The sequence below is a fragment of the Zalophus californianus genome, chromosome 11 (assembly GCF_009762305.2).
Source record: "Zalophus californianus isolate mZalCal1 chromosome 11, mZalCal1.pri.v2, whole genome shotgun sequence".
Lineage (NCBI taxonomy): Eukaryota > Metazoa > Chordata > Mammalia > Carnivora > Otariidae > Zalophus > Zalophus californianus.
In genome coordinates, this window is record NC_045605.1 from 92538754 (window position 1) to 92561715 (window position 22962).

The 22962-nt window shown below is 38.6% G+C and overlaps 1 protein-coding gene across 3 annotated transcripts in view; it reads right to left on the minus strand.

Moving 5' to 3' along the window:
- Positions 1-22962, minus strand: part of LRRC4C (leucine rich repeat containing 4C) — a 1194180-nt gene that overhangs the window by 1003528 nt on the left and 167690 nt on the right. The window lies entirely within an intron of this gene.

The window sequence follows — 22962 nt, forward strand, 5'->3', positions numbered from 1 at the left end:
CCCAACTGTAAAGTTCACTGTTCTTACAAAGTGTTATAAGTCTCCTGTCTCATGCATGGTGTTTTGAAAAATTCAAATGACTTAAAGAATATATATGCTGTTTAACTGGTTAAGTGTTATTTGATTATAAGTCTACAGGCCTCTGAGTCTCATCATCTCCATTTATTAACACATAGTCTACTGATGGTAGAATCCAATGGTGCAGTAAAAAGACTGGGTACTTTGATATCTATAACTAATACACCTGGGCTCAAACCCCAGACTTACTCCTCCAGAGTTATGTACACTTGGACAAATTTTGTAACCCCCCTGAAGAGCAGTTTCTTCATGTATTAAGTGGGGGATACAATGCCTTTCAGTTGGTGGTCATCCATCTACCATTAACTATTGCCCTGTGTCTTTCTTAAATTTCTCTCCTCCCCCAAAATGCATGATGCAAAGATACCTTGCTTTTTCTAGATATTGCAACTTAGAAACTAAAGAGAACTCAGAAAAGTTCACAAGAGTCACAAAGTTAATGGCTTGGAAAATAGTATGTGTGAAGGAAGTTGAAAGGAACTGGGTCATTTGAAACAGTAGACAAGGAAGGGAGGAACTGAAAAAGTCTTTTTGGAAATAAAAATAAGGAGATGGAATGATGATCATCTCCTTCTACTCATGAAGACGAGAGACAAGCAGTAAGATAGAGAGCAACTGTTATGATTTTCCAGTTAAGTTTGCTGGGTAGAGCACAGGCATTAATCCTCTGCTTCCTCGCCAAACCCACTATGAGCACTATTAAGAACAGTATTATATATATGATATATATATATATATAATACATATATAGTATGACATATATATCATATATCATGCTGAGATATTTATCATATATATATACACACACACACGATAATGTGATGTAAGAGAGAGAAGTCAATAGATGATGCCTAAATATTAAAGATAAAAACTCAGAATATAAGCATACTAGATACAGAGGTAAGTTTTAAAAAATGATACTAAAATAAGTGAAAAAAATAGACTCTAGGGCTGCTATTTTTTATAACAACCATTTGATCTTCTAACCCAGGGGTTGGCCAATTAGAGTATCCTGGCCCAATCTGTCTGGCAGCCTGCTTTACTTATATAAAAGAAAATTTTCTAGGGACATAGCCACACCCATTTATTTATATAATTCTGTGGCTGCTTACACAGTGGCAACTGCAGGGTTGAATAGTTGCAATAGAGAACATATGGCCAGCCTAACCTAATACATTTATTATCTAGCTCTACAGAAAAAATAAATAAATCCTGACTGCTACTATAAACTATGAACATGCATAATTGATTAAAAAAAAAAACATAGTGGTGAATACATTCTAAATAATGAATATCTCTGTGCCCTAAAATGATGAGTTGAGCAGAATTCAGGGCTTCTCTTTCTTGGAGCTCTGAATTGGCACATTTTCCTCTTCTAAATCACTGTGGATTATCCTATTTGAAGCCAGGATGATGAAACAGTTGGTATATCCAAGACAGTGGCTGGTCTATGTTTCAAATTAAGCAAAGCAAATCCTTATTGTTATTATTATTTCACTTCACCTATTAAAATACCTATTTGCTCAGTTGTCTATTTGGTTCAAAATATACAATACAGGTTTTCTTAAAATGTTTTATAAGGAACAGCATCTGTGCACCCACTCATAAGGTCTCTTAGCAAGAATGAAATAGGAGGTAAAAGCCTTTCTGGAAATGTGGCACTCAGAGGAACTCAGTGACAGAGCCCAGGGCTCACTTCTAAGCCTGAGAATTTAAGTGTTTTCCTTGGGGAAAAAGGCTGCCTGGTATTCTATCAGCACCTTTCTTGTTCGATGGCTTTTACATCACATTATCTTAACATATTGCACTGTCTCTTAGGGTCATGTTTCTTAAAATGCTCCTAATGAACTGCTTAGTTTAAAAGAAAGGAAAAAAATGAACTTCCCGTTTTTTTCACAGGGAAGATAACACCTTAAGGCATCAGCAGATTTCCATTCCTCACCTCTACCTAAAGTTTCAATCATCAGTTGTGGCAGAAGTGAAATTTACCAATCAAAACTGTCAGGTTTGAAAATAATTTTTTCAGAGCACATGAAACCCAAATTCTTGGGAATAAGTATGCCCTTCCATGTCAACATTTATTATTGACTCTTTGATTCAAAAAGAACTTGTTAAAGAATTAGCATCTATACCTTCAGCAGCATAAAATCACATCCATAGGTTAAGAATTATGCACGAGTGGGTACTTTCCCAATAAAAACAGTCTAAAAGTTCAGTATTCCTTCTCTGAGAACCAAGTCTGATATTAGCTAGAGAAAATCCCTCTCTGGAGGGATGGTAAGAGGTTGTTTTACATAAAGCAGTATAAAAAAAAAAAGCAAAACACCTCTTGGTTTGAACCTTTTTATTATTCTGGATCTGTTGAAATAATTGTTCTCTGCTAGCATGGGGAGAGGACTGAACTTAAATACATGGAAAAGGAGATGCCTGGGAGTAGGTGAAGAGTGTCCATCTAGGTAACAGTCAACCATTTGCTCAAAGGGTATTTAAAAGTACTTATTGATTGAGACCAAACACAGTGCCTAACACATAGTAGGGACTCAGTAAATGTGAATCCATGAGTGAATGAATGACTAGAACAGTGTACCCAAGAATGATTGAATAGATAGGATAAAGAAATGCAAGAAACAGAGGAGGGTGATCTAAGGTCAGCAAGTGTGAAATGAGCTCAGGAGTTAGAAAGATACAATGCACATAATCTTCATGTTTTCTTTATCACTCAGAATCTACCTAGAGAATAGAAGACTACAAAGATAGCTAATTATTTTTAGTTTCATAAAAATGCCAATTTGAAGAGATATATGCATCCCCTATGTTCACTACCACATTATTCATAATGGCCAAGATATGAAAGCAGCCTAAGTGTCCATCAATGAATGCAAGAAGAATATGTAATACGCACATGCCCACACATGCAACGAGATATTATTCAGCCACAAAAAAGAGTAAGATCTTACCATTTGTGACGACATGGATAAACCTAAAGTGAAGTAAGTCAGAAAGAGAAGGATAAATACCATATGATTTCACTTCTATGTGGAATCTAAAAAGTAAAACAAGTGAGCAAACAAAACAAAATAGAAAGACTGATACAGGAAACAAGCTGCTGGTTACCAAAGGAAGGAGGAGTGAGGGGAAGAGAAATAGATAAAGACAAGTTGCAATTTAATAACAGGAGCCAAGGATGGTGTCAAATGGCTCAAAGTGTTGATACATCAAGATTAATGGCAAGAAATGAAATGAAAGAATGGTATATGAATTGAGAATAGAGATGAGAAATAAGCAAGAAATATTTACTCTGTGTCGGAAATTGGGCTAGTCTCCTAGTAGGGCTTGAGGTAGGGGCAAGGGCTTCTGCTCTCAAGGAGCTTACAGTCTAATCGGAAAAAAAAAGACAGATACATTTTTAGAATTAGCAACAAATTCAAATTAGGGTACCTTACATGCTACCACATGTAAGGCATAAGATTGCAAACCTTTGTTATAAAAGAGAATAGTGAGATGATATGAAGTGACATCTAACGTCCCAGATGTGGGAAGTTCAAGGTCACAAAGATGTGTCAAAACAGGGATGCAAATGTAAGTCTCTTATCACCCACAGTAGTCTGTTTTCTTCGTGCTACCAGGTAAAGAGCAGGTAAGTATTGTGAAGGTTAGGACGTAACTCTGTTTTCGGTTTACTGTTCCCCTGCATTTAATACAGGGACTGACAGAATGTAAAGTTCCATAATTTTAATGAATGGACAGAATAGTCACAATAGGACCAAATATCTTACAAGAAAGAATGAATAGGAAATTGGTTTAATTTATTAATCATGAAAACGGGGTCATATTCTTTCTTTCTTGGCCAATATTTAAAGCAACCTCTGCAGCAGAAATACTGAGCTAATGGAAGTTGTGCTGATTGGTGGAAAGAAGCAGGATCAGATAGGGAACCTTCAAGTCAAATCAAGAATTTTGCCCTCAGGGCACATGGGTGGCTCAGTCAGCTGAGCCGTGGACTCCTGATTTTGGCTCAGGTCAAGATCTCATGGGTGGTGAGATGGAGCCCCCCCCCCCCCCCCCACAGCAAGGGCTTCATGCTCAGCAGGGAGTCTGCTTGAGATTCTCTCCTGCTGCCCCTCCCCCCACTCATGCACACACTCTCTAAAATAAATCTTAAAAAAAAAAAGAAAGAATTTTGCCCTCAAAGCACAAGAAAATAGGTAATCCTTGTGTAAATTCATGGAATAATAAATGAGACCACATCTTACCAAATTTCCAGCTCAACTCAAACAATATTCCCTAGCTTTACTGAGAGAAAGAAGATGAAAGAAGGGAAGAAAAAGAGGAGAAAAAAATCTAATTGTCAGAAAATAAATAGCAACTTTATATTTTTTCATCAGCATAATGGAATATGGAGGGCACTCAACCTTTAAGTAACGACCTGGAATCTAGATTAGGTCCGTCCTGGCACACAGAAGCGTGGCAACCCTCTTCCTGCTATATCCTCAACGAGTTAAAGTTCCAGCTGGGGACGCTGCTGAAACTCCCCACTGACTTCTGGCATCGCCAAAACAGCATTTCATTACTGTTTCTGGAAGCAGAGATAAAGCAGGCATAAGCTTTTTTTTTCAATTGTGATGTTCTTCAATAGTTGATTGTTCTTTTCACAAGGTTTGGGGTAGGAGGTACAATATCTGTGAAAATCAATTACTTTCCTATGCCTTAGTTTATATCACAGAGTGGCTGGGAGAAAGAGTTAAGAAAAATGATAATCAAGTCTATTATCCATGAACTCTAACATAAGTAATACTATTTCATTGGGGACCAAGTTGTTCAGGTTTCTTTAATCTCCTCCACATTCTCATGATTCCCCCTCCCCACATCATCTACAATGAAGAAGGAAATGATATAAATAGACTTAACATATGGTAAAATTATCAAGTGCAATGTTTATTTTAATTAGCCAAGGACAAATTGCCTCTGACACAGGGCTTGGCTGCCCGACGCTTTTCAAAGCTTATCAATATCAGCAATTCTTGTAAACATAAACCTAAACAAGGTATATAATCCCGATTTTCCCACTTTTATTCAGTGGGGGGGGGCAATATTTGTTCAAAGGAAAAAGAAAATAGAAAATTTTGAAACTTCTATTTAATTATTCACAAAGAATGAATTTGACAGAACTGAAGTGGGAGGAACACAGACAAAATTAAAAATGAAATGTGATTAGGTATCCTTTTAATATTCTCTTGGTTCTCTCATGATTTATTGCTAGAGACAGAGGTGCATAAGAAAAAGCTTTATCTTGATTTTAAAATCCTCTTAATGTAATTTGAATCTCTTGCTTTAAGCCCCATATGGCAAAATGCAAATGATTGGCTTCTTTTAGTGCCAGAATCAGCCTCCCCATCAGTGGCTTGTAGGCACAAGTCTCCTTTCTCTTGTTTTCTCTGTGTTTAATAATGATCTAATTTAGGCTAGTGCACGACCGAATGAAAAATGATTGATATGAAATATACGCATGTTGTTGTGTTGGTTCAAGGAGAATTTCACCTCTTGGGAAAGAAAGTGAATTACCATTTCTGCTTCATAGTGTGAGTACTGTACAAAGCAATATATAAACAGTCCAGTAAACAATGCAGAAGGCTAATCCACTCAGCAATAGCTGGGCCGGACCTAAAATTCCATTTGTTTTTGGCTTTCATTCTGCCTTTCCTTCAGCACTCAAAATGGTAACATCTAGCTGCTAGCAGATAGTACTTTTGCACTGAGCAATATAAAAGGGAAGGAAAGAGACTTGCACTAAAATTGCTGTAATTTAGCAGGACATATTGATAAGCCTAATAATTCCAAAGGGCATTCATATCTGTTCTGCACAGGAACCCAGGAAGGGACCTGTTACTAGAAGCTACAATGTGCCCAAGTTTGTTGGAATTTCTTTTGCTCTACTAATAATTAGGAAGGGTAGCCCGATCAAGTGTAAAAAATGCAGATAACTTTTAAATGTGCTCTCTGACCTTAGAGAAGTGACAGTCTCTCAGACCTCAGCTTGCTTGCCAGAAAAGGGGAATCCCAATAAGACCTTCATTGCAGGTCTGATATACCTACCATCAATAGACATAAGGAGCCCAACAAAAAGACTCTTTTTGAAAGGTCAATTGCTACTGACAGCTCTTCTTTTAGTCTGCCAAAAAATTTTCTGGAATATATAGTTGTTGTTGTTGTTGTTGTTTTAACTCTACCATTTTTTTTTTTTTGTCCTGACACAGGTGCAGATTTGCAATATATTATGAATCCCAGATCTACCCTTCCTCACTGTGTGATCTTAAGTTAGTTGCATAACCACCTCAGTTTATGAAAAAAGGAAAATAACAGTGCCCCTACAGTTAGGCCTTATCAGGATAAAAATAAGATAATAATTAAATGCCTGGGATGCTGTAATCACTTAAATATTTTAGTTATTTTGATTAGCACGAGGAAGAGTAGCAATATAAATCATCTTCAAATATTCTCCTGCCACAAATTGTGTTTTGAATGTATTTCACCCACCCTGCTGGCACCCACTACCTCATTCTAAGACTGCTTCAGGCTCCTTTCACCTTGGATGCGCAAACAAATGTTTATTTATTTATTTTTGAACTTGTACTATGCTAATGCTGAGTGGCGAGCTGCATTATAGCAGGTCAGGTTTCCTAGGTCTGTGCTGATTTCATATTAGATGAGGTTAATAGCATTCTCTTAAAGAGCCCCAAGCTTGCTAGAGGCCTGCCATGCGTCGGAGTCATAGTTTCAGCCTTCTTCACAACGTGCATTGATCTTGGTCCCTACTTGGAAGTAGATGATTCCTCAACTGAACCTTACATGAGACCTCAGTCCGGGCAGACAACCTTGACTGCCACCTTCTGTGAGACCCCGAAGCAGCCAACCCAGCTCAGCTCTGCCTGGGTTTAGGATCTACGGAAACTCTAAGGTCACCAATGTGTGTAGTTTAAGCTACTAGGGCTATAGTAATGTTGTTAATGAAGCAATAGATAATTAATAAAATACCACAGAGTGCCCTTGGGATAGTACTTGTATATTTATTTAAATCAATCAGGCTCTACATATCGGAAATGATTTATTTTAAATTTCCCACATCACTTTGTACAGTACTCAATGCTAATAGTACTTTTTTTTTTTTCTGGACTAAAAATTGGTCTTTGACTCTCATAATCCCTTTATCCAGTTGTTTACTAGTAATAAATAATTCTGGTATACAACGCCACTTCCAATATACACCAACAAATCATACTGGGTTAATAATAATTAATTCAGAATTTAGGTTATTGATGGAATTGATGATATGCAAATGCAATGTGGTTACCCCTAATTACTCAGTGCCTGATAAAGATGACAGTAAGATTCATCTGCACTTTGAAAGAATGTTAAAATGCTCATCTGATGTCTGTTTTGATATAATTACAAATATCTAAGAAAACCTATAGAAAGAAAGAAAAAAAAGAAAATGCTCATAGCCAGGCATGCAGAAAATATCCAGCCTTAAAAAGGAAATCTTTGTCTACTGTCTACTAACTATGGTCTTGGCAGGGTTAATTTTGGCCAAGGTGTGGGTCATAAATTTGCTCTCTTTTAATCCAAAGAAAACATACTTTGGGACCAAATTAGTAGGATAGGCTAACAGTACTAGGCCACTGGAAGAGGTTGAAGCCTGATGATATCTTGGAGGCAAAAGATAAAACAATATCTAAGTGATTCATCCAGAAGTACTTTCAAATTAATTGAGCCCAGAGACCATGCCGCTGATTTTTTAAAGACCAAATTACATTGAGTAAGATCCAAAGTGTTCTGTGAGAAACAAGTGGGTAATGTCAGGGAAATGGGTCTGCCTCTATTTTTTTTTTCCCTTTAAGAAATGGGTTCATTATTCCAGGTGCTTTGGCTTTTTTCACCCTTCACCTAAATTGTCTTGGTCTGTCTCTCTTGAGCCAGTTGTAGGAGCTAGGGGCCTGTGCCGATTTTCCTTTGGAAATCAAGGAGGAATGAAAACCTTGACTTTTCCTCCATTCCCTGCCATCCTGCTCTGTAACAACAGTGGCCTAAATGCCCACCGGCTCCTGAGAGGCTTCACCATCATTCTCCATGACCTGTACAACATTCTCTATGACCTGCATGACATTTATCACCCAAATTTAATGCAATAGCTTTGTGCCCATCAAGGAGGACTATGGCCCGATTATTTTGGATGAATTGTGATAACCCCAGATGTAATAAGCTTGGATTCAGACAGCACTGCATTCAAATCCTAGCTTCACCAGCGACTAACTGGATGGCCAAATAGGCAAACCTGCTTTATGTAATGATAAATGGTATGCGATTGGCTAGATCTCTCTGAGCCTTAGCTCTTTCATCTCTAAAATGGAATTATTAATATTTCTCTTTGGGGAGTATTGTAAGAATTGGTGCCTTTGGGGACTATTGTAAGATTTGGACTTGTCTGATGCAACAGCTGTAGTGTAGGACTTATAGACATTAGAAAAGTCAATACTAACTCTCTATTATCACCTGGAAAATGTCAAGGGCAAATAATGGCCCATCCGCAAATCACCTTCACCCTACTTAACTACGAAATATGCCTCTGTTCACATCGCACTGGTATCTCCTTGCCTGCTGGTATTTTACAGATAACTATGGTAAGTTCTTTGTATTAAAGTGGTCCTCCTTCAGGATATTCATTACCAGCCACTGCTAGTAACATTATACTATAAATGGATGATAAAGTAGTATTGGAAATAACTATGTCACACATAAGTGAGAGACTTGGCTGCAACTTCTAGTCAACCCTCACAGAGCAAGGGGACAGAGGGGAGAAAAGGGGGCTCCCCTGGGAATAGAATGGACTCACTAAAGCAGCAGAGTCTGTTCATGCAGCCTGCTTCTCAGATGTCCCTCACCCCACAGAGAAGATTTTGAAAGTATGAGAAATTGACATTCCTGCCTAATAAAAATACACCTTTCCACCACTGGCTTTTTTGGAGGGATTCATTCCACGCCTCTCTCCTAACTTCCAGTGGCTGCTGGAAATCTTTGGTGTTCCGTAGCTGGTAGACCTATCACTTCATCTCTGCCTCTGTCACCACATGGCTTTCCCTTCTGTATGTCTTTGTGTCTCAACCTTCCCCCTCTTTTCCATTTTAAATCCCATCACTGCAGTTAGGTCCCATCTTAAGTCCAAAAGGATTTCATTCTGAGATTCTTATTTTATTTACATCTGCAAAGACCCTACTGCTAAATAAGGTCACACTCACAGGTCAGGGATTAGGCGTAGGATATATCATTCTGGGGACACTGTTCAACCCACTCTACTTGCCTCATGTACTCACACAAGCCTACTTAATTCATGTCCTTCACAGTCCATTCTTAGTGAGTCTAACCTAAGGATCTTTAAAAACATAAATGTGATCCTGGGACACCTGGGTAGCACAGTCAGTTAAGCGTCCAACTCTTGGTTTCAGGGTCATAAGATCAAGCCCCACATCAGGCTCCACACTCATCGGGGAGTCTGCTTCAGATTCTTTCTCCCTCTCCTTCTGCTCTTCTGTTCATGACCTCTCTCTCTAAAATAAATAAATCATATTTATATGATCCTATCACATTTCTGCTCAAACCACCTTGAAAGCTTTCCACTGCAGATCAGAGTAATGCCTAGAGTCCTGTTCTATAGACTAAGGTCTGTGGGATTTAAACTCAATATTTTCCTCCTGTCTTTCCTCTTCTCTCTCATTCTCTCTGTTCCACAAAGACATCATGGACATGTTCATGGACTTCTCTTCTCCCATACTGACAACAGGTGGCTCTTGCTTATCATAGGGTTCGTTCACACCACCCATGTTTTGGTTCAGATGTCACTTCCATAAAGAAACTGTCCCTGACCAAGCTACCCAAACTCAATCCTATTCCTCATAATCACTCTCTCTCTCAGACCAGGCTTTAAATCCTTCAAGAGGGGTCAAGATCCAATATCACCTTCTCTATCTTTTAATTTGCATATTCATTGTCTCTCACTAGAACGTAAGAGCCATGAAAGCAGGGACTGAAACTCCAGTGTGTGTGAAACACTTTAGGTGCTCAAAAACAAGCTGTTGGGCAGAGAGGAAGGAAGTAATACTCAACTACAATATGCTTAATTATCTTCTTTATATATACGACCTTATTAAATTTTCCCACTGATCCTACGATGTAGGTTCTATTATTTCTCCTGCATGTGATGCAGTAAGGCTAAATGACTTTCCCAAAGTCAAATAAAGAGGAAAATGAAGATTTCACCCCACCTAGATCTACCTGACTCCAGGACTCCAGGTCTTTCAACTAATTCTACTCCACAGAGGAAAGACAGAAAAGTCTTCAGACAGCATCAAAACATACTGTAGAGGGAGCTTGGTGATAAAAATGCCATAGCTTTTTAGTCAAACTCTTCTGAAGTGTTTCTAAAAGAAACAGTGGTCTACAATGAACTCTTGGGGAAGCTATGGGCTCCCGTGGATTTGGGGTGGGGGAAGTGTGGGGTGCATTAAAATCTAACCAGTGTTTCAGCAAGCTAGCTCAAAATAACTGGGGTGGGTGTTTGCTTTTCACATGGGTAAATTTAATTAGCTTTGTGGGTGGCTAAGAACTGATGCAGACCTCCTCTGGCTGCTATACAAAATTATCCAGGGCTACATTTAGCATTTCTCAAAACATGCCTTTGATCTCCATCGCACTCACAGGAAATTGGGTCTCAGGTGCCTCAGTCAGGAGAATGTTGAACCAGCATAGAGAAGAAAGTTAAATTTAAGATGAACAGAAAAAAGTCTTTCCTCAAGTCTATAATCTGGGGTTAAAAACTATCATCTCCCAGTACATAGGATGACAATAGACTTGAAAAGTCTTTTTGAACCATGATAAGCTGCTGTGATTTGTTAATGAAACACACACAAATACGTCATAGCACTTATAAAAAGGAAAATTAAAAGCTGAAACAATGTTTTAAGGAATTAGAATGAAACTAGACCTTTGAGAAAATAGATGTTTTCTGTAGTCCTGTTTCCAGAAAGAAGCTATGCTTCTTACCACTTTCCCTCCTCTCCTCCTACCTGATTTTTGAACACTTATGCCACACTTAATCAGAAATGTTAACAATGTGCAGGGCATTTGTTTCTTAAACCATTATTTAAAAGTCAGAAGCATGACCTAGATTACTCCATTCCCAAGTATATCTACGACCAGATGAATAAAGGAATTAAGGTCAGAACCTGGCTAGCCCTAAATCTGAAACTCACACTTGGTTCATGCATATATGCCTCTATTCAACAAATAATTATTAAGACTCTGCACGAACCAGTAACTGGCCAAACCATATAAACAAAGTACCTGCCCCCTACAGCTCATATTTATTAAAGTAAACAGATAATAGAGACACATATAAGTAAATAGAAAACACAATTCCAGGTAGGAGTTGATGCTACTAAGAAAAAGTAAAGCATTTAAGGAGATAGAGAGCAATGGTGAGGGGCCAAAGGGTATTTGAGCAGAGATCTGGAAAAGTGAGGGAGCAAGGCCCCACAGATAATTGGGAGAAGAGAGAGAGCAACAGCAGGGAGGTGGGGTGGCTGCAGAGGAATAGGGGAGAGGAAGAGAAGAGAGAACAGGGGTTGGAGAGGCACCCTGCCTTAGAACAGGTAAGGCCTGGTTGGGTAGAAGGGCCTAGGACTTCCTCCCATCTCTGGAGGAAATCCAGTGGATGGTTTTAAATAGTAGAGTGACATTTCGAAAGCACGGTTATAGCTTCTGTGTTGAAAATAAACTGAAAAGGACTAAGAGTGAAAGACAAAAGATCAGAATGGTCATTGTTATGGACCAATGACAGTAGCATAGGCAAGGGTGGGAGTACCAAAAGTGATGGTGGGAAGCAGCCAGATTAGAAAGGGTTCACTAATGGACTAGATTTGGGAGAGGGGGAGGGGGAGAGGGGGAGAGAGACAGAGACAGAGACAGAGAACAAGGATGATGTCTAGATCTCTGGTCTGTGTAACTGAAGGAAAGGCAATGCCATTTTCCTAAATGGAAGTATTTGCCACTCTATTAAAAGAAAAATAAAAGAAAGAAAAAAAAATTAAGTGTATGACTGCTTTCTCCCCTTACTATCCCTTTATTTACAGAAGGAGAACAATGGGACATATTTTCTTCTGTGTTGTTTCCTTTAAGTTAATTACCCTATATTGCTCCGAATGATCTTAAGGCCACTCTCTGGGAGTATAAAATATGTCAAGGTAGCATAAATCAGAAATAGAACAAAAATGGCCTTTGGCCCTATAGTTCCACTGTTAGGAATTTATCCCAAGGGTAGACATAATGTATTGTGTGAGGAAAATACAAAGAGGCTCACTGCTACATTGTTTGTTGTAGGAAACGACACAAATTACTCATTGTACATTACTAAAATCACTACGTTGAAATCAGAAATACTAATATTACATGCGACTGATAGAGGAAGTTGTCACCATATACTGTGCAGAAGAAAAATTCAGGTTGCTGAAGAGCATGTAAAACATCATTCACTCTATAAATACACATCTGCCTAGGAAAATTATCTCTGAGTCTACACACCAAATCATTAAAGGTGATTATCGTGGGCTGAGAAAATGGTGGAATAACTTTTTTAGAAAACATATGTATGGATTTATAAGAAAAAAAAATGTAACAGCTCCATGACAAAATGCTATTTTTAAAGTGGGAAGGTGAAAGAATAAAGAAAAAAATATGTGCAAAGGGAAGCTGTAAGGCTAAAAATATGATCAACAGGATATTCTACCCACCTGGTACAGGTGGTACTATAATTTAGTAGCAGCTGACACTAAGACACTATCTTATCAATTACAAAATTCACAATATCCAGAAATACAAATTAATATTGTTAGGATGAGAAGCGTAATCTTGGACATACCTCCACCTTCATGACCTGGTGCCCCTAACTCTAGAGATTCTCCAGGGCCCTCTCTTCTCAGCTAACCCATAGCTAACCTGACCAGCCAGGCTGGTCGCAGGTCCTTGCATCAGCTAATCTTGTTTTCATCTCAGGCTACTGGCACAAGTTCTCGTCTCAGTACTATTCCTTATACCACTTGACTGATGAACACTTACTTCTCTTCACGTCAGTCTAAATTTCACTTTACTGCAAAAGAATTACTTGGTTCCCCCAATAATAAATGACTGACCTATGATTCCTTCTTAGCACATATCAAAATTTGTAATTATATAATTATTTGCAGGATAGTTTTGAAATCTTCTCCATGAGATGGTGTAAGTAAAACAATTCCCCTTCCCCAAAAGGTATATCCACATCCTAACCCCTGGTACCTCAGTATATGTTCCTTTCATGGCAAAAGGGATTTTTGCAGAGTGATTCAATGAAGGACCATGTGGTAGAAGGTGACCCTGGAATATCTGGATGTTCCCGATGTAATCACAATAATCCTCATAAGGGAAAGAGGGAAGCAGGAAAGAGAAGGGAGTGATGTGGGGCTACAAGCCAAGGAATGCTGGTCTCTCTAGAAGTGGGAAAAGGCAAGGGAAATGGGCTCTCCTCTAGAGACTCCAGAAGGAACACAACCCTCCTGATAATCCTGATTTTAGTCAAGTGATCCATTTCAGACGTCTGACCTTGGGAAATGCAAGATAAAGAATTGTGTCACTTTAACCAAGTTGATGGCAGTTTGTGATAGCAGCAACAGGATACTAACACAGATGATATGCATCTCGAGAAGCAGCAACTTTATCCATTTTGCTTACTAATATATTTGCAACATCTAATAAGGGGCCTTGCACATAGTAGGTAATTTATAAATACTCAAATGAATAAATGTTTGAATGAATTAAGCAGGAAACACTTTTCCCAATTAAAAAGAGAGATAAATGTGAAAGTGGTAAATGGCAAAACATTTAAAAAATAAATGCTCTGTGCAGTCATTATATCACTCATGTAAATTTTCCATATATGACTGATCTTATATAAATTGAAAACCACCTGTAGTTTTACATTCAATTTAAAAAATTGACCCCCAAATATACATACAACTTTAAGAACCAATATCTGGGTTTCAAAGATCCTCTAGAACTTTTAGGAAGAAGGCAATATTGGAAAATATATTTCCACACTGGCAGTCAAAAGAAAAGATATAAGATTAATTACCCCCTTACTCTCTCATTTTCATTCTATGCCAGTAATCTTTGTGGCTGCCTTAATGGACTTATCAGGTCAGTTCACCAACAACAAAGTAGAGAAGTGAGGTCCACGGTGTGAGCCCAGATACTGATGACTGAGCCAAGCTTCAGGGGAATATCAAATGTCAATAGAAAATGTGAGGGGCAATGCAATATCTACAAATTCATTTGTGATGTTGAAGATGCTGCCTATGAGCATATCAACCTTTTTTTTAAAGAACTGGAAATTTGGCTATGATTGTCTCCCTTTGTTGATTTTGTGCAGGTTTAATGAGGATCTTGAACTTTCCACCAGACATTTTATTTATTTTTTACATTTTTAATGCTTCCTGTGGTGCCATGGTTCTCAGTGTTGAGCATATAACAGAATCACTTGAAAGGCTTGTTAGACTGCAGATTGCCAAGCTCCATCCCCTGAGTATGATTCAGTAGGTTTCTGCAGGGATCCGGAAATCTCATTCCAAGTCTCCAGGTGATACTGCTATTGGTCCAGGGGAATCAGTGTTCAGGTGGAGGCTGTTGGGATCCCATCCAGATCTCCTTTATCAGTTGTCTGATAGAAGTTCTCTTTTCTGGGTTTTGTTTGTTTGTTTGTTTGTTTGTTTGTTTTTAATCTAAAAGAATTCCCTGGCGAAAGGAAGTCACCTTCCTGGGAGGCTACAGGAATACTACTCCTTTCACTCCACACCACCCCCACCCCCACCTGCATGCGCGCGCGCGCACACACACACACACACACACACACACACACACAGATACTTGCGATGTATACTAGGGGGCAGCTTCTGTGGCCTCCACCTTTTTTGTGGTACAATTCAAGTCCCAAGACTCTCCATGGGTCTAAAGCTCAACCACATTTTAGTTCCTTTTTCCTCATTCTGCTTCCCTCACTCCCCTTCCTCTGAGAGCATGTCCTCAATAAGATGAGCTCAAGAATGCTCATCCCAGCCTTTGCTTCCACACAACCAGACCTCTGCCATTTCCCTTGTGGTCCTACGGCTGCTTGGCTCAATATATTAATTAATTAGCTGGCTCCTTGGACACCAGATTTACAATAAACATCTTTAATGACTAACATAAAATGAGTAAAATGTCCCTTGTTAAACATGGGGTCCCTTGATATAGAAAATACAACTGGCCATAATAATTTCTTAACCCCCTCATCCATTCTGACAAAAACATGTGTATTAAAATCCTTCAAATCTGAACTTAAACATTATTTCTCCAGAGAATATTCATTTCTCTCTGACCCCTCAGCTTAATACTGGTTTCTCTGTCGAAGGTTGTCATAATTTCTGATGCCTCAACAGCATAGCACTTACCATGGTTTTCAGTGAATATTTGATAATCTGTTTTAATTTAGTATCTGTCTCCCGGCTAGACTGTGAGTTCCAAATAAAGAAATGGCTTAACTTCAATGCTTAGTACAGGGCTTAATATAAAGTATGGACACATATTTGGTTAATGAATAAATGCCTAACAAAATGGCTAGTTTTTAAACAGTGGGAAACTTCCAAGTTTTCACCATAGAAGTCGGAATTCCTCATCTAGGAGTGTGGCAAAGATGTGCAGCATGGACAAATATAAAGAAGTATACCCTCAGCTCTTATTCTACACAGAAGAAACATTTAACTGTCCAAGTAGTCAAAAGTGAGGGGAGAAATTGGAAGTTTTGGAATTAAGTGTCTATTTACCCAGAAGACTAATTTGCAACCTTGTCCTCATGATTCTTATTTATGTTTAGAAGTTTAAGGTTGAAATTAATAATATTGAACTGTGACTTTATACCACAGGCCATGCTCAACCCACTCTGTGCCTTCTGCCAGATGAAATTATGTTGCCTTCACCACTGAGTTTATGATATAGGCATGAGAATATCATTATGGGCAAATCTTCCTCACTTTATGGTATAATGTACAATTTTTAAATGGTTCCACATTTGCTAATCAAAAGCTAAGATAAAAGGATGCATGTTGTTGTTGTCTCTGTGCCTTCCTAGAACTTCCTAGTGTCTCTGTGCACTTCCTAGAAGTGTCAAATCATCACATTGCCACAATAAATCTTGACACTTGTCTCCTGTAAAAATCTATTTTGAACTTGGGCATGAGAAAGATGGAAAGGCAAGAAAATCTAATGAATAACTGTTGGGAAGCTAACTAAGTGAAGAAAATGCAAACCAAAGACATTAAAAGTCAATTTAGAAACAAATAGCATTTTGTCAGACTTAAGAATTACTCATTAGAGGTCGGAGGTACATCCCCATCACCAAGGCAACATAGATAATGAGGCATAACAAAAATAATTAACAATTAGCTTGGTGGTTCTTTTTTCTATTGTATTTTAAAATAATCTAACTACAAACTCTCATGCACATGTGTGTGCTTGCAGAAGCGCACACACACACACACACACACACACACACACCCCATATAGGCATATTCTTCTTGGGAATAAATCAAGTCATCCCCAGTAGTGCAAAAATCCAAAGTGCCATGCTGGAGAGCGTTAAGGAATTTACTGAAATGGAAGCGGACTGCCTCCTTCTCTGAGTCATCAGGTTTTAAATAGAAATGAGATAGTAAATTTCTGCCCGCATCACACTGTGTGTCTTCTCTGATTCACTACTCTCATTCATCTTGCTGTTCTCTAATTTGTAAAGATGCAGGCAACGTATAAATATTCATGGCAGCTCTGGAAATAGACTGCACAGCGCTCAGTCTTCCGTTAGAAATGGGCAGAATGTCAAATAGGGCTGGAGATGAGTCTCAAAAATGATACACTTGGCTTGTCAATGGAGGAGAAAAAAGAATGGCGTGATTATGTCAGAGAAGCATTTCACAGCTGGATCTATAAGCAGGCCTCTTGACAAAGGCTTTGGACCAAGGTTCTCAAACCTGCTACACATCAAAATCACCCAGCCACTGGCATTTTAAACAATTCTCTAAGTGATTCTCATATTTAGCCTGGATAGAGAACCACTGGCTGAGTTAATGGTAGCACAAATAAGCCACTCCAACAGACTTTAGTTTGTGGGCATCACAAAATACAAAAATCAGGCTGAAAATACAAACAAACAAACAAACAAACAAAAACAAAAAAAAACCAACCTGTGATCAATATAATATAAACATTACAAAAGAACATTTTCTAGGATACAGTGGAACACAAAAAAGGGACTGCATGACTAGGTCATTCTAGTTCATAAAGATGGAACGAGGTTCTCAAAAATCTTCTCAAAGGACTTGATGGATGTTTAACAGGTGGCTGGAGAAGGGGTAGAGCAGTCATGCAAAAGGAAATTTCCAGCCAAGAAAATATCATGTTCAAAAGATGTGTTGACCTAAAAGAGACTGGGGCATCCATAAAATGTAAGTGGATCGACATGGTTAGAGCAAGGGACTACCCTTTCCTTTCCCTTGGTAATTCTATAAAATGTACAACCCTAGCCACTGGACTGAGATTTTAAGTATGCTATGAAAAGTAGAAAAATCAGAGTTCTTTTGATATACAAGGGAGATTAATTTTCCATGTGGAATCATATGGTTATAAAGAAGAAAGAAAGCTTATTCAAAGGATATCAACCTATTAAATTCACCACTGAGGTACTAGAGAATGTAGAAGGAAATCCCTGTGGAGTTTAAATACCCCCCTCTTCCAATCTCAGAACTGCACTGAAGATTTAAAGTCTCCTGTGGCTTCATTATGGTGCCTGCACCCATCAATTCCAGTAGGGGAAGGGCCAGCTTTTGGAAGCCTCCCAACAAACACATCTGCATTACTTCACAAATCTGAATCTTTATGTGGAGATAATACTCCTAACAGGTGTATGGAAGCTTTGGGATGTTTATCCCGTGGTATTGATCAGTTTGCCTAGGTCTTTCCACACTTGGTTCCTGACTTCTCCTTACATTTAGCAGCAGTGACCAAGGGACTATGGGAGCCCAATTAGGGCATGATGCTGAGCAAATACATGTGGCCTGTAAGAGGACATGGAGCTATAGACGTGGGTCTCTGAATCCCAGGCTTCCACGGGGGCCAACCAAACTGACACAACTCTACCCTCTCAAACAGTGACAACCACTGTCCATCCGGGCAGCACTCACTCTGTCTTTTCATTTTCACTGGCTTTTAAAAGCAATACTAACAAATATAATGTTATATGTCAATTATATCTTCAAGAAAATTTAATTTTAAAAAATGGGGGCAAAATAACTGCTTAGCCACATCAAAATCTGGTGGCACACACATCATTTGCCACCTGGAAAACCACTCCACTTCCAGAAGTTTGTTTTTTGTTTTTTTAAGATCGTATTTATTTATTTGAGAGAGAGAGAGAGAGAGCACAAGCAGGAGGAGGAGCAGAGAGACAAGCAGACTCCCACTGAGCAGGGAGCCTGACATGGAGCTTGAACTCAGGACCCCAAGATCATGACCTCAGCTGAAGTCAGATGCTTAACGACTGAGCCACCCAGGTGCTCCTCACTTCTAGGACTTTCAAAGAAATTTTAGCATCCTCTGACTTCAGGTCTATGTTATTATAATGAAAGTAATAAAATACCACTTATTTAATGCTTAAAAAAATCAATATTCAAGAAAACAGACATCCTTTTATAAAACCAGTTTCTAAGAAAAATAAAATCAAAGACAACAGGGGAAAAAGGTGTTTGGTATGGATAAAATTAAAGAATGCTCAATTAAATTTACAGTTTTAATTTTTTCCCTCTCTCTCCAATGGTTTGTCATCTTCAGATGCAATATGGATAGAGCACTCTGAGATAATAGAAATTTTAGAAAATTTCTCAAATGAATTTTCTTAAATATTATTAAGGAAAACACTGGGTTACCTTAACTCATCTTTAAATGTGGTTACCTTATATTAAAAAAATATTTTGCTTCCCATAATCCCAAATGCATTAGTTCAATATCTGTTGAGCTACAACAACAACAAAATATGCTGTCCTTTTAGAATAGCTATAAAAGTATACGTTGGCATATCCCTAATAACAAATTGTTTTGTAGTAAAATTTAAGAGTAATAGAGGTATTCATACCTTTTGAGTAGACCAAGCCTGGGAATATAGCCTAAGAAAGTATATACCTAAGAGGAGGGGAAGACGGTGGCAGAATAGGAGGACTCTAGGCTTGCCTCATACCATGAATACGATAAGATAACTATCAAATCTCGGGTATAAATACCCCAGAAATCAATCTGGAGATGGTCAAACTCCACAATTAAAGGTAGAGAAGAGAGGAGGGTGGGGGAATGGAGTAACTGCATGACAGGCATTAAGGAGGGCAAGTGATGTAATGAGCACTGGGTGTTACATACAACTGATGAATCACTGAACTCTACCTCTGAAACTAATAATACACTATATGTTAATTAACTGAATTTAAATTAACTTAAATTAAAAAAATAAAAGTAGGGAAGAGGCCACATCGAAGAAGGTAGAAAATGCAGAGATGCAGCTTGGGAGAGAAATAGACCTTGGCTGCTGCAGTGGGGAAGGAGTTGTGGTCATGGAGAAGTGCAAGAGACAAACAAGCACACAGGGGAGCACACAGGGAAAATGAATCCCAATAGTAATTGGTTTAGAAAGCGAGAGAGCTCAAATTTCCTGAGTTCATGCCACCAGTGGGACTTGAAACCTAGGGTTTTAAAGGTCAGCGTGCTTGGCTTTGGCAGAGCTCTGAGGACATTGGGATGGCTCTTCGAGAAAAGGCAAGGTAAACAGCCTTTTGACATACAGTGTGAAAATAACAATCCGAAGAATACATGGGGCACACAGTGGGGAGGTGACTCATCTCAGAGTGTGTCCCAGACAGGCAGAGTTCATGGAGAGACTCCACTGGGAACAAAGGAACTGGTAGGTACCATTTCCTTCTCTCAGCCCTCAGCATAAACACAGAGACATGTGTGGGAACCAGCAACTACATTCCCTACCTAACTTGCTTACACCAAGAATCCCCCCAACCTCTGGAAGAACCTACCTTTCCAGTCACACTTGCCTCAATCCCAGTGTAGTGGGCCCCTCCCCCAAAAGACCAGCTCAAGCCCCTGTGAATCACATCTCTGACCCGGCAGTTTTGTGAGGCCATGGTTCTGGTTGCAGCAGTGGCAGGTCTCATTTCACAAGCAGACCAGAGCATACCTCATTAAAACATGCCACATTTAGAGCAGGGACCAAACACTGACCACAGCAAAGAGAGCCTCTGCCACTGACAGGCCTGAAAGATAAAGCAATCAGGACACAACAGCTGAGTGCATACAGCACACAATGGAGACAATCCCAGAAGCGCCAGACCCTGGAGAACAGCAGACACTACACTGCAGGGCACTACAGGACCTCTTTTTCATAAAGCCAATTCCCTGGAGGATAGAGGATGTACCTGACTTCCTAACACAGAGAAACAGGCATAGAGACTTAGACAAAATGAGAAGACAGAGGAATTGGTCCCAAATGGAAGAACAGGACAAGGCCACAGCCAGAGAGCCAAGCAAAACAGATATAAGTAACATTCCTAATGGAGAATTTAAAGCAATGATCAAAAGGATACTCACCAGACTTGAGAAAATAGTGGAGGACATCAGTGAGATCATTAACACAGAGATAAGTAATAAATAGCAGAGATAAAGTGCTCAATAACTGAAATGAGAAACACACTTGATGGAATAAACAGCAGGATGGAAGAAGCAGAGGAATATATTAATGACCTAAAAGACCGAGTAATGGAAAGTAATCAAGTTGAATAAAAGAGAGAAAAAAGAATGACGCAAAACAAAAATAGACTTAGGGAACTCAGGGACTCCATGAAACATAAAAGCATTCATTTTTAGAAGTCCTAGACAAAAAAGAGAGAAAAAAGGGGCACAGAATTTATTTAAAGAAATAATAGCTGAAAACTTCCCTGATTCGGGGAAGAAAACAGATACCCAGATCCAGCAAGCATAGAGAACCCACAACAAAATCAACAAAAGCAGATCCACACCAAGACATGTTGTAATTAGAATGGCAAAATACAGTGATAAAGAAAAAAAAAAAAACAGAAGACGGTTACATACAAAGGAAATCCCCTAAAACTCTCAGTGCATTTTTCAGTGGAAACTTTACAAGCCAGAAATAAGTGCATTATCTATTCAAAGTGCTGAGTGGGAAAAACTTGCAGTCATGAGTATTCTATTCAGCAAAGCTATCATTCAAAACAGAAAGAAAAATAATTTCCCAAACAAAAACTAAAGGAGCTCTTGACCATTAATCCAGCCCTGCAAAAAATATTAAAAGGACTCTGAGTGGAAAGCAAACACCAAAAACACACGTATGAAGGTAGGAAAAAAAAATCAGCAAAAATGAGTATTTCTTTAAAAATTCAGTCAAGGAACTTATAAAAGGATGTAAAATACAACATCATAAGCCTAAAATTTACGTTAGGGGCAGGAGAGGAGTAATGGGTTCAAACTTAACCATCAACTTAATATAGACTGCTATATGCAGAAGATGTTATATACAAACTTAATGGTAACCACAAATCAAAAATCACTAGTAAGTATGCAAAGAATAAAGAAAAAGAAATCCAAATATATCACTAAAGAAAATCAGCAAAACATGAAAGAGAGAAAGACAAGAAAGGATCAGATAAAATATTCAGAAACAACCACAAAACAAGTAACAAAATGTCAATAAATACATATCTATTAATAATTACCTTGAATATAAATGGACTAAATGCTCCAATCAAAAGACATAGGGCGACAGAATGTATAAAAAAGCAACACTCACCCATATGCTGCCTAGAAGACAGCTGCAGACTGAAAGGGAGGGATGGAAAAACATCTATCATGCAAATGGATGTTAAAAGAAAGCCAGAGTAGCAAAATTTAAATCAGACAAAATAGACTGTAAAACAGACTGGGACAAGAGACAAAGAAGGACACTTTATAATAATAAAGGGGACAGTCCAACAACAAGATTTAACAATTATAAGTATTTATGTACCCAACATGACAGCACACAGATACATAAATTAGTTAATAACATACATGAAAGAACTAATTGATAATACAAAAATAGTAGACTTTCATGCACTGCTTACATCAATGGACAGATCATCTAAATGGAAAATCAGCCATAAAAAATGAAGTCTTGCCATTTGCAACAATATGGATGGAGCTAGAAAGTATAATGCTAAGCAAAATAAGTCAGTCAGAGAAAGACAAATACCATAGGATTTCATTCATACGTGGTTTTTAAGAAACAAAACAGACTAACAAAGGGAAAAAGAGAGAGGGGCGCCTGGGTGGCTCAGTCGGTTAAGCATCTGCCTTCGACTCAGGTCATGATCCCAGGGTTCTGGGATCAAGCCCCACACTGGGCTCCTTGTTCCTCGGGGAGCCTGCTTCTCCCTCTCCCTGCCACTCCCACTGCTTGTGCTCTCTCTCTCTCTCTGACAAATGAATAAATAAAATCTTAAAAGAGAGAGAGAGAACTGTAGAACTCTGAACTATAGAGAACTGACAGTCACCAGAGGGGAGGTGGGCTGGGGAAATTGGTAAAACAGGTGATGGGGATTAAGGAGTACACTTGCTATGATGAGTACTGGGTGATTAAATTTAAAAAAATGAAGTACTTAAGAAAATATTATAAAA